The sequence below is a fragment of the Schistocerca cancellata genome, chromosome 11, assembly GCF_023864275.1.
Source record: "Schistocerca cancellata isolate TAMUIC-IGC-003103 chromosome 11, iqSchCanc2.1, whole genome shotgun sequence".
NCBI classification, from domain to species: Eukaryota; Metazoa; Arthropoda; class Insecta; order Orthoptera; family Acrididae; genus Schistocerca; species Schistocerca cancellata.
Window position 1 is genome coordinate 41,007,011 of NC_064636.1, and position 13,396 is coordinate 41,020,406.

A 13,396-nucleotide genomic window follows, 5' to 3' on the forward strand; every position below is an offset into this window, starting at 1 on the left:
TGGCCAACTACTGTTCCAAGTGTTTGGTAATAAGATTATGCCTTCGATCACTCAAAATATTTTTATAAGCAGAAAAGGATCGTTCTACGTCAACTGAGGTAACTGGGCAGTATCTGAATTTCGGTGCTATGTTGGCACTTGTTGTTTCTGGTAAACGTTCTCCCATCCCATTAACAAAGCTTCAAAGCCTGAGCTATTGTTTAAAATGTTTTGAAACTTTTCTTTAAGTTTTCTCGGGAATACCTCCAGCAATGAGGGGTTCACTAGATTAATTTTATTCATTACGTGAATAGATTCATTCAACACCAAACCTTGAGTTTGAAGCTTTTTTATACTTGCAGGTAGATGGGAAAAATGAGTGTCAGTCACAACAATGTCTTTTTAATACTGGAATCATTAAAAGCTTCCTTGCACTCTCAAACTGCGAAAGCCTCTGCGCTATCAAAGTCGTTTACTGCTCTTCTAATGGCCTCGAAATATTCACTGTAAAACAACACAGCTTTGGACCTCGTACCCCAACGAGTTACCACTGGTTTGGGAAGTAAAGGCACATTTGGTAGTTTTTCTTTGTAGGTCTTCATGCGAGCAGAAACCTTTAGAAACGCATTCTTTGTGGATGAAATCAGTTTATTTACATTTGCAAACGTGGAAAGTACTTCTTCAGCAAGCCCAAAGTAATAGCCCATTGCACTTGGTGTCAGAACAATAGCTGGACACTGTAACGTTGGACCAGAAGAGGGCAGAAGCGAAGAGGATGAAGCAGCAGTGACCATCAGTGCCAGATTTCAATTCAGTGCCGACTTTAAGTTTTTGGGACTGGAAGTTTGTGTTTTCTCCATTTCTTTCTTTTCCAGTTGGTTTATTGTACCCTTGTCGTGGTGGTAGTAGTAAGCAAAATCATCCGTTGGTCAAAAACTCACAACCCAGGAGTCGATTCAGCACTTCCTGCAGGAGACAGCAATAGTTTGAGGTGATAAGGAAGCTTTGCTTAAGAAGATAGTTTAAAGGCGAAAGAAAGGAACCGTTAACTCCGAGCCTGTTTCTACCGATCCTTGATGCTAGTACTCGCTTAGTGGCCTCATTTTTGGGTAAGTTCAGGGAAATTTTTTCGTGTTTTTTCATAGTTTACATTTGCTGAAACATTAGGGAACAGGAGGAGTGAGAAGCTGTTAAGTGTGGCTCGTTTAAAATTTGTAGGGGATGCTAGAACGTATGTCACGTTCAATGAGAAGCTGTGGGACACTCACTCCTTCGTAGATTAGATTAGATTCAGTTTTCGTTCCATGTTGTTGTTGTTGTGGTCTTCAGTCCAGAGACTGGTCTGATGCAGCTCTCCATGCTACTCTGTCCTGTGCAAGCTGCTTCATCTCCCAGTATCTACTGCAACCTACATCCTTCTGAATCTGTTTGGTCCATAGACCCAAAAATGAGATGATTCTCTTGTTTGTGGAACATGTCAGAAAGTATATCATAAAAACATAAAACATTTTAACATAATACTTACTACTCTGATCATTTGTCAGGAGATAGTCGAAATAGGTCAATATAGTGCAGTAAACTGGAACAGCTAATATTTACAGAATTAACACACTGTTAGAATGAAACACGGTTATGAACTATTAATAAATTTATCTTACACAAAATACCTTAATCTTGACTGTTGTGACCAAGTGTTGTCAAAACTGAAATCCAACCGATAAATTTTATTTAAGCTGGCTTAACAGTCTCTGTTAAAATATTCATCCATGGAGTAGAAGGAGTTGCCTATCAAAAAGTTTTTCAAAGTCAGTTTAAACCGTACTTTATCTGAAACCAAGTTTTTAATGGTTGCTGTCAATTTATTAAAAATGTGTGTTCCTGAATATTGGACCCTTTTGAGGACCAAGGTAAGTGATTTTAGGTTTTTATATAGACTGTTCTTATTCCTAGTACTGATACTATGTATTGAACTATTGGTACGAAATAGAGATGTATCACTTGCAACAAGTTTCATTAATGAAAAAATATACTGAGAAGCAGTGGTTAGAATACGAAGTTCCTTGAACGGGTTGCTACAAGATGTTCTTGAATTTACACCACAAATGATTCTTATCACACGTTTTTGCACCCTAAAAACTTTTGCTCATTTCGATGAGTTGCCCCAGAATATGATCCCATATGACATAATAGAATGAAAGTAAGCATAGTATGCAAGTTTTTTATACTTATGTCTCCTACATCTGATATAATTCTCACGGAAAATATAGACTTGTTAAGGCACTTAAGCAATTCTGTGGTATGCCCTTCCCAACAGAATTTATTATTGAGTTGTATTCCCAGAAATTTAACACTGTCAACCTCTTCGATCTGCATGTCTTCATATGTTATACTCATTCTGGAAGGAAATCTCTTACAGATTCTTAACTCCATATAATGGGTCTTCTCAAAGTTTAATGACAGTGAATTAGCTTTAAACTACTTATTAATGTCAGTGAAAATTTCTAAATCTGTACTTGACTTGCTACTTACTGCAATGTTTGTATCATCTGCAAACAAAACAAACTTAGCATCTGATATTGTAACAGATGAGTGGTCATTAATGTACACAAGAAATAGCAATGGACCCAAGATGGAACCTTGAGAAACACCACATGCAATTAATTCCCAGTCAGGTGAAGACAGACTGCTTACTGCACATGTATTTCGCAGTGACACCCTTTGTTTCCTGTTAGACAGATAAAACTCAAACCATTTCATAGCATTGCCAGTGACACTGTAATATTGTAATTTACTTAAGAGAACGTTGTAGTTCACACAGTCAAAGGCTTTTGACAGGTCACAGAAAATGCCAGTAGCCTCTAATTCATTATCTAATGAATTAAGTACATTCTCACTGTAAGTGTAAATAGTTTTCTTTACATTAGAACCCTTAAGAAATCCAAACTGTGAATTGGACAATATGTTATTTGCAGTCAGATGCTTAAGGAGACACTTGAACACAACCTTTTCAAATATTTTTGAGAAAGCTGGCAAAAGTGAAATTGGTCTATAGTGTGATGGTATCTCTTTATCCCCCTTCTTGTAAAGAGGCTTAACTTCAGCATATTTTAGCCAGTCTGGAAATGTTCAACTGATAAGAGATAGATTACACAAATAACTTAAGATAGAACGCAACTCGTATCAGCACACTTTGATTAACTTTTATTGATATGTTACTATACCCACTGGAATACTTAGATTTTAAGGATGTTATGATGGACACTACCTCTTTGGGAGACACAATTGTCATTCCCATTTTACTTAAGTTATTTTTAAAGACTGGTCTCAGGTACTCCATTGCACTGTTCACCAAACTGATAACCACAAGCTCTCAGTAACAGAAATAAAGTACTTGTTTAAGAGGTTTGCAACACTACATGTACTTGTTACCAAAGTCCCATTTATTTTTAGAGCTATCTATTCCAATTCCTTTTTGGTCCCACCTGTCTCTGTCTTCACAATATCCCATACAGTTTTTATTTTGTTACCTGATGTAATTATCTTTTTCTCATAATAAAGCAGCCTCGATTTCTGGATTACTTGCTTAAATGTTTTGCAGTATTCTTTGTAATACATTACAATTCTAACATCAGAGCTGTTCCTAGATACTATATACAGTCTCCTTTTTGTCCTACATGGTATAGTTATCCCTTGTGTAATCTATAGTTTATTTTTTGACTTCTGTGTGATTTGAGCTACCTTTAGGGGAAAACAATTTTCAAAAGTGGAGGCAACTTTTTTAATGAATGCTTTGTATTTTCCATTTGAGTCAGACATATTGTAAACATCTATCCAGTTCATGTCTCTGAGCAATTTCTTGAATTTCTCAATTTTTGACTTCTGCATTGCCCTCCTGTACTCAGATTTAATAGATTTTTTACCCTGGCTAGTTTCAAGTTAAACCCGAGATGCTGTATGTAAGTAATCTCAGATAGCCCATTTACTACTGGTTTTGTGATATGACCTTTTTCCCTAAATTTGTCTACAAAGATATTATCAATAGCAGTCTCAGAGCATTTACACATACTAGTAGCAAGTATCACAGTAGGAACTAAATTGAATGATAGTGTTACTGACTGCAATAATTGTTCACTGACAGAGCTTTCCAATAAATCAACATTAAAGTCCCCAGCAACCACTGTTTCCTAGTTTTTTACTATGAGATGGGACAGCAGAGCTTCCAAATTTTTTATGAAGAGGTTAAAATTTCCTGAAGGTGATCTGTGTATACCTACTATTATAAAGGACTTGTTATGGAATTCTACTTCCATTGCACAAGCTTCTAAGTGCTTCTCTGAGCAAAATTTATTAATATCAATATTCTTGAAATCAAAATGGTTTCTGACAAATATGGCAACTCCTCCTTTCTCCATACTTTCTCTACAGAAATAAGAAGCTAACTTGAATCCTGTAATCTTTAACATATCTATACTAGTGGTCACATAATGTTCAGAGAGGCAGATTATATCAATTGGTTTGCTCAAGTCTAACTCTTCAACACAAATATGCAACTCATTAAGTCCTTGGATATTCTGGTACAATGGTGATAACTGATTTTGTGCCCTGGCTGAACTACAACTGGATGAACCTAATTTTCCTGCCAATTTTTGAGTATCTCTGGTTTCAATCAGAAGCTGTCTGCATGAATTGTGTACATTAAAATTTGCTTTCTGGCTGTATGTTTTATCAATGTGAATGTCATTATCAGCCTGTCTGTGAACATTTTTTTGTTTCTGCACTCCCTACCCTAAAAAACCGCTGTTCTGTCACTTGTAACCACTGTTTCTTTACCACTTGTGACAGTACCCCTCCCCCTTAAGTTATTTGCCATAAGCCCAGACAGTTTTCCCTTCCCTTTCCCGTTGAGGTGAAGGCCATGACTAGTATAGTCCCACCTGTTAATAGATGCACCAATACGAGACCTCATACCTGATCCAAGCAGCTGTTCCACCTCTAAATTAACTCTCCTAACAGAAGATTTTAAATGAGGCTGGTCATGGCACCTCAGAACAGACACAAGCCCAACACCAGTATGTCTTGTTGCTAAAGCTAGCTTCATGAGGTCACTCTCTACTGAATAATTAGAGTTCCTATCTATGCTGTTGCCCGCTCCACCCACTATTACCACGGTTTCTTCCTTTGTGAGGTCTTTACAAAGTGAACCTACATCCTCTATCACCTGATCCAGACATGCACTAGGTTTAAAAAACTTGTGACCTGATAACTTGACCCTAGTTCATCCTGCAACAGTTGGCCAACACCTCTGCCATATGAACTACCTAACAACAAAACTTTCTTCTTCTTCACAGCTTTTGCTGACTTCTTACTTTTCAAACACTTTTCGAAAGTTTGTTGTGTCCTGTCTACTCCTACATCTATTTGTGGCTCATCAGTTTCCAGCTGTGACAACAGATCAAGCCTGTTTTCCACATTCACAACCACACTGTCTGAGAACGTCCTATTCCTGTTTCTTCTATAACCTGTTGTCACTTCCTAACTCTCTTTTCCCTTTCTCCCTCCTTAACCTTTCCAGATCTACTCAAAATACAGTAGATTTTTGGGAAGGGTTAATAGACAACTGCAGAAAAAAAGTACTTCTAGTTATTATCGTCAGCAGCTTAATGTTACAGTGCAAAGACAAGGAGAATTGGTAGAAGCTTCTGTAGAGTGTATCAAGGAAATCAATATTATTATGGCTGATGCGGTTGATGATTGCATCAATAAGGTTTTTCTGTAGGAAGTAGAATAATCGGCACTTGACACATTTCTAGCGGTTCTACCAGCTGGGATAGATAGGAACTCTAATTATTCAGTAGAGAGTGACCTCATGAAAATAGGAGCTCATCTGCCGAGTAATACTTCATGTGTAGTAGAGACCTTGCTAGAGCTCAAAGAGCTGCATCAGGCACAATGTTTCCTATATCACAGTTTACCTTTTGTGTAGTGAATAGACAGAAGCTGGGTAGTGCCCGTCAGTGTAGATCATTTCGGTTGAGAAGAGGTGAGGCTGTGGAAAGGTGCTTAGATGTGTTAGAAGAACACGAATCAACGCGAATTTTGGTGTAGAATGCATGGGACTCGGAAAGTTAGTAGATTCAAATGCCCTAAGGAGAAAGGTGTCGCATCTGAACAGATATAATTGTGAACATGGAGAGATTATTGGGGAAATACGTGGAATTACTTAGCCCACCTGGACCAATGCTGGCTATTCCACTAGAACAACACAGAATTCACACTACGAACGAGCCACCTGTATACAAAAACTGTATCGACTTCCCCACCACCTACAGCCTGTGATGCAGGAACTTATTGATCAACAGCTCCAGACGGAATTATATAAGAAAGCGCCAGTCCCTGATCAGCACTGGTAGCTACCGTGCCAAAGAAATATTCAGATTGTAAGATGATAAAGATTCTGCTTTGCTAATAGATATTTAAACCATCAGACAACAACTGACGCATTCCCCATACTGAATATGTCTGAAACCTTAAACACCTCAGACAAAGCGTCATTTTACCACCATGGATCTATGAAGTGTGTATTCCACCAATCAAAAGTAGCATTGGAAGATAGACCTAAAACACTTGTGCCAGAAGGTAAAATGGAGCGAGGATTTTCATTAAAACCAAACATTCACACAAATTATTCAATCATTAACCACAATCTTGCTTTATGGGCATACTTCCCGTAGATTATGTGTCCCAGTGGATATTTAACAAATAACTTTCAATTAAATAATTCATGGAAACTCGCAACTAAATGGAACTAATTTCCTTTAAAAATTTAATTTATTTGAAATTACTTAACCAAGAAAACCATAAAAGTGTAATGAACATTTACACAATTAAAATATGTTTGAATCTGCTTGACCAAAAAACTGTAAAAATCATAATAATTGTTTACACAACTCAGTATAACAGGCACAATTTTCAATTAACTACAGAACAGCGTTTAAAGAATTTTTACAAATTTATGTCCACACCTAGCACACCAGGAAATGAAAGCATCTCACATACTGTCACAATGAGGTAACAAGCCTGAAAGTTGCATTAAATTACTTATACCACAGAAGGATTAGTAAATTTCTTTTGAACACAGCTTGATCCCAGGTACCCCAGTAGCTTCGACCCTCTATATAGACGACCATCACACAGCATACTGTGGCAAATGGCGCCGGACTAGTACTGCTGATTATATTCACTGGAAATCCACGAACGATACGTTACATCAGACATTTCAACAGTTAAGCTGAAAACAACCATAATTAGTTCCTGGTAACCATTATCGCTCAGGGCAGATACCCGCAGGATTTTAGCAGGTTATGAGAAAATGACAGTGGCAGCACTGAAACACTAATCTCGCCCAGATAAAATTTTTTAGCGGATACGGCGGTCACACGCTATAATTTTGTCAATCATATAGCACTGGAACTGTCTTGAACTTTATACAACTCTCAGTGCTGGCCACAAAATTAGTTTAACATCGTGAACTAACAGCATGACAAAAACAACCAACGCCCCCTCCACCAATTTTTTCCTTTAGTTAGAAGGATACATAAATACGAGATAGTACATTCATGTTCAGCACAGAACACCTTGAAAGACTGGTGATAGGATGTATGTATTGATAGGACACATACACACATCAAAAAAAGTTTTACATCAACCTGGTTCCCAGAACTCCTGAAGAAAGACTGTGGATATTGTATCACAGACACAGTCCCTTTGACTCTTCAGAGCTGTCACTAAACCCGCCCAAAGATGTAAACAACCGTGCATGAGCAGCGCCTATTAGACGGAGGGTGTTCGCCAGCCAGCTCCAGTCATTCCACCAGGAAGGAGGTACACGGCTCGTGTTGTCTGTAGTTCAACCGTGCCTAGACGGTCAATACAGCGGTTCGATCGCGTCCGTATTGTTACTTTCTGCCAGGAATGGCTTTCAACAATGGAAGTGTCTAGGCGTGTTGGAGTGAACAAAAGTGAACTTGTTCGAACATGGAGGAGATACAGAGAGACAGGAACTGTCGATGACATGCCTCGCTCAGGCCGCGTTGGGCTACTACTGCAGTGGATGACCGCTACCTACGGATTATGGTTGGGAGGAACCCTGACAGCAACGCCACCATGTTGAATAATGCTTTTCGTGCAGCCACAGGACGTCGTGTTATGACTCAAACTATGCGCAGTATCCTGCATGATGCGCAACTTCACTCCCGACGTCCGTGGCGAGGTCCATCTTTGCAACCACGACACCGTGCAGCGCGGTACAGATGGGCCCAAAAAGATGCCGACTAGACCACTCAGGATTGGCATTAAGTTCTCTTCACCGATGAGTGTCGCATATGCCTTCCACTGGACAATCGTCAGAGACGTGGTTTTTGAGCCAACCCGGTCAGGCTGAACGCCTTAGACACACTGTCCAGCGAGCGCAGCAAGGTGGAGCTTCCCTGTTATTTTGGGGTGGCATTATGTGGGGCCGAAGTAAGCCACTGGTGGTCATTGAAGGCGCTGTAACGGCTGTACGAAACGTGAATGCAATCCTCCGACCGATAGTGCAACCATATCAGCAGCATTCATGGACGACAATTGGCGCCCCATCGTGCACTTCTTGTGTATGACTTCCTTCAGGATAACGACACAGCTCGACTAGAGTGGCCAGCATGTTCTCCAGACATGAACCCTATCTAACATGCCTGGGATACATTGAAAAGGACTGTTAGTGGACGACGAGACCCATCAACCACTCTGAGGGATCTACACCGAATCACCTTTGAGAAGTGGGACAATCTGGATCAACAGTGTCTTGATGAACTTGTGGATAGTATGCTACGACGAATACAGGCATGCATCAATGCAAGAGGACGTGCTACTGGTTATAAGAAGTACTGGTGTGTACAGCGATCTGGACCACCACCTCTGAAGGGCTCGCTTTATGGCGGGACACCATGCAATGCGTGGTTTTCATAAGCAATAAAAAGGGCGGAAATGATGTTTATGTTGATCACGATTCCAATTTTCTGTACAGGTTCCGGAACTATGGGAACTGAGGTGATGGAAAACTTTTCTTGATGTGTGTACGGTAGTATGTTCTGCAGCTATGATTAGCATTTCAGTAACCTCCATTCAGCATGCGTCTTGTTGCCCAGTAGGCACAGGGTTCGCCATGAGTCCCAATGACATTGATGCATGTAAGGTGTGAATTGAGTCCTGTGGTATAGCTATCGAAGCTGCATCCACCTGGTTCTAAAGTTCATCTGTGATGACTGGCACTGGATCACAGCGCTGCGTTCACCGTTTCACCATATCCCCACACGTTTTCGACTGGCGACAAGTGAGGTGATCTGGCATGACCAAAGTGAAAGCCTGACGTTCTGTGACACCAGGAAGGATCGTAATCAAGCAGCAACATGTGGTCGTGCACTATCTTGCTGAATGACGTCTGGTGTGTTGCGTAGAAAGGCTGTGGCTACAGGTCGCAGGATGTCATTCACGTGCGTCACATTGGTGTCAGTGCCATGGACATGCACCAACTATGATTTTTGGTTGTACTGAATAGCACCCCACACCATAAGGCCTTGAGTTGGTGCTATATTGTGAGAATGAAGTCATTGTGACGCCACGCCCCCTGTTTAAGACGAACCAAAATGCGGCCATCATTTTCAAACAAACAGAACCTGGATTCGTCCGAAAATATTTGATCCCATTCCTGTCCCCAGTGACATCGTTCCATACACCATTGCCGTCTAGCATAAAAATGGAAATGAAGTCCCATGCTTCTTTACAGAGCGTAGGAGAACGATGCGGGAGACCCGCACCGCCTTACTAGGCAAGGTCCTAATGGAGGTGGTTTGCCGTTGCCTTCCTCCGACCGTAATGGGGATGAATGATGATAATGTAGACAACACAACAACACTCAGTCATCTCGAGGCAGGAAAAATCCCTGACCCCGCCGGGAATCGAACCCGGGACCCCGTGCTCGGGAAGCGAGAACGCTACCGCGAGACCACGAGGCAGACGCCGTCTAGCATGTTTCTGCAAATTCGTCAGAGGTAGGTGAAGAAGTGGACGACGCACATGTAACCCATGTCCCAATAGACGGCCATGGACTGTCACCCCTGATGGTGTATGATGCTTCCCACTGTTGAGCCAGTGTCAGTGATTTGACGGTACGCCTGCGAGGCATCCTGCACATCTGCTCAAATCACACTGATCCATTACCTTCGGTTTGTAGGGACAACGAGAGCTGAAGCGGTAGGTGGTGTTGCGTCACGATATCGATGTTGATCTTGAACCTGCGGGTTGGCGAGATTCAACTGCTAATCATTTCTGCAGAACACACTAACATACATGTCCTGAGGACATGAACGTCCTATCTCTAGTCGTTCAAGATGATCTGTTAATCTGAACATCTGTGGATATCTATTTCTATGTTCCATCATCTTTCGGGCGTGCACTCGGGACAGCGACAATTCTTCTTGCGATATTTCGGCTGGAAACCTCCCAGCCATCTTCAAGGCGAGTCGGAGACTGAGTTCACAGCGTTTGCCCATGCCTATTTATACGGAGAGTCACGTGACACAAAGCTGCTGAGGATTGGAAGCGGATGCATCAAAGATATCAGAGTCGCCACTACTGCGCTAGTCATAGATAGGATGTATATAGCAAAGATAAACATATAAGCGCAGAGTGCAAACAAAATAGTGCTGCTGCGAATCCACCGTGCTTGTAAATAAATAATTAATCTTTAAAAGTGGTAACATCTGTCGGAAGTGAAGATGCAAAAATTCTTTCCGAACGAAGGTGTGAAATAAGCGGTTTCCAAGCATTGTCAAGATGAAATCCTTCGTCCCGGTTTAGCAGGTTGTCGGCTAGTTGTATTTCTACAGCTTCCTCAACAACTGAGTCCCAGAAAGATGAAGCAGTAGTTAAAATCTTAACATCTTTATAATCCATGGCACGGCCAGTAGAAATGCAGTGTTCAACAACTGCTGATTTGTTGGACTGAAGAAGACGTGTGTACCGCTGGTGTTTCACGCATCGTTCCTGTAGAGTGCGCGTGGTTTGCCCTATGTAACGTTTGCCACACTCACAAGGGATTTCATAAACTCCCGCCTTTCGCAAGAGCAGATCATCCTTAACGCAACCCAACAAGGCTGCAGTCTTAGCTGGTGGGCGGAATATCACATCCATTTTATGTTTCTTCAAGATTCTAGCCATTTTAGAAGAAACATTACCCACGTATGGGAGAAAGGCTGTAGATTTCACTTCCCTTTCCACTTCCTCATCCTTTTCCTGCGATTTTTCTGCAGTTTTTATTTGCAGGGCTTTGTTAATCTGCTGTTGCGAATAGCCATTTCTTCTAAAAACTGCCTCCAGATGTACAAGCTCGTCCTGCAGGCTGTCAACATCAGACACTACATGAGCCCTGTGGACCAAAGTTTTCAGAACACTCATAATTTGCGACGGATGGTGGCAGCTAGACGCCTGCAAATACAGGTCTGTGTGTGTGGGCTTACGGTATACGCAACGACCTAGGGATCCATCTTCTTTCCGGTGAACCAGCACATCCAGAAACGGTAAACAGCCATTCTTCTCTCGCTCCATAGTGAACTTGATGTTTCCGTGAATGGAATTGAAATGTTGCAAAAACTCTATCAGTTTATCCTCTCCGTGGGGCCATACTATGAAGGTGTCATCCACGTATCTCCAGAAGACCGTCGGTTTTAATACTGCCGAGTTGAGGGCTTTCTCTTCAAAATCCTCCATAAACAAATTAGCCACAATGGGAGAGAGAGGGCTCCCCATAGCGACACTGTCAATTTGTTCGTAATACTGTTCTTCAAAAAAAAAAAAATAAATAAATGGAGGTTAATGCATGCTTAAACGAAGCTGTTATATCATCCTCAAACTTGCTGCTAATGAGATACAGGGAGTCAGCCAGAGGTACTTTGGTGAACAACGAGACAACGTCAAAACTAACCAATAAATCTGTGCTATTGAGCTTCAGACCTTTCAACATACTGATAAAATCCGACGAGTTGCGGATATGATGTTCACATTTCCCCACAAACGGTCTCAACAGAGAGGCTAAATATTTTGCCAATGAGTACGTCGGTGCACCTATATTGCTAATTATTCGTGGTAAAGTCAGCACTTTTAAAATCTTTTAAAATCTGTGTCTTAGCAAGAGAGACGTAATCGGCCAGATGTTAAAAAACCCAAGCGCAACAACTCCTGCGTGTTACTGTCACAAGCGGTCTTGGGGTGCACACAAGTATCCATGTTGAAAGGTATACTGGTTTTGTAAATCGAGGTGTGACATTACCCCTGAATGAGATGGTTTTTCCAGACAAATATCGAGACGGTGATCGTAGGAGTGTGTATTATCAGACCAGCAGTCCGGTTTCTCTTAGCCCACGATGCAACCCCATAATAAAATCGCTGAATTTTGAAAGTGATTCGGCTAAGGAACGTGGTATGTAAGCGGTGTTTGCGACTCCCTCACGCCGCCCCAGATAGATATTTCTATAGTATTTGTAACGTATTCTGTCTTGATACCATGTCAGAGGTTCTGCGATATACCCACTGGGTTATAGGCGATGACTGATTGAGATTGATCACAAACAGTAGTAGATGGTGTGCTGATTGATGTCGTAAGAAAATGTACACCAGCTTTTCAGATCTCTAGTGTTACGCTGTCCACTAGAAATGGTGTCTATGATTTGGAATCAGGTCCTTCCATTCAAGCACATACCTGCTGTGGATCCTACTGACAAGTCCCTTAATGAAAACACCCACTACTCAATCATGTTTCTGGCACTCTCATACCTCGAAACAAGTCACCTTTCTCGAACCTGTCTGCTACAGTAAAATTCCACCCTTTTTTTAGTCAGCCATTACACATCTGGCAACTGCTCCCATTACTACAGCTTTGCACATATGATCGTTCCAGTTTAAGTTGGAACTGAGCAGAAGTCAGAGAAAGCCATATCCACCACCTTCTGCAACCCATGTGGAAACAGAACGACCAGAGTTAGTGCAACAGGACCGTATTTTGACCATTCAGTGAAAATGAGCGCATTGTGATGCGCCTCCAAACCAGATAGAGATACTACCGTCTGAAGTAGATCAGTGTCCATTCACATCTATGAGCCCAACATGCTGTCATCGTTATTCTGTACCATCCATCAGAGAAAAATTACGAACTATAAAAGCTCCACTAACTTCATCCAACATAGAACTCACCAAGGCACTTGCTGGCATGATGACGCATAGCTGTGGTCGGGGTCCAGCGCAGAGAGAGAGATGTCACCGCAATGCTCCCCAGAATAGCATAAGGCGCATTCCTCCTAGCATTCCTAACGGAACAGCCTGTCTG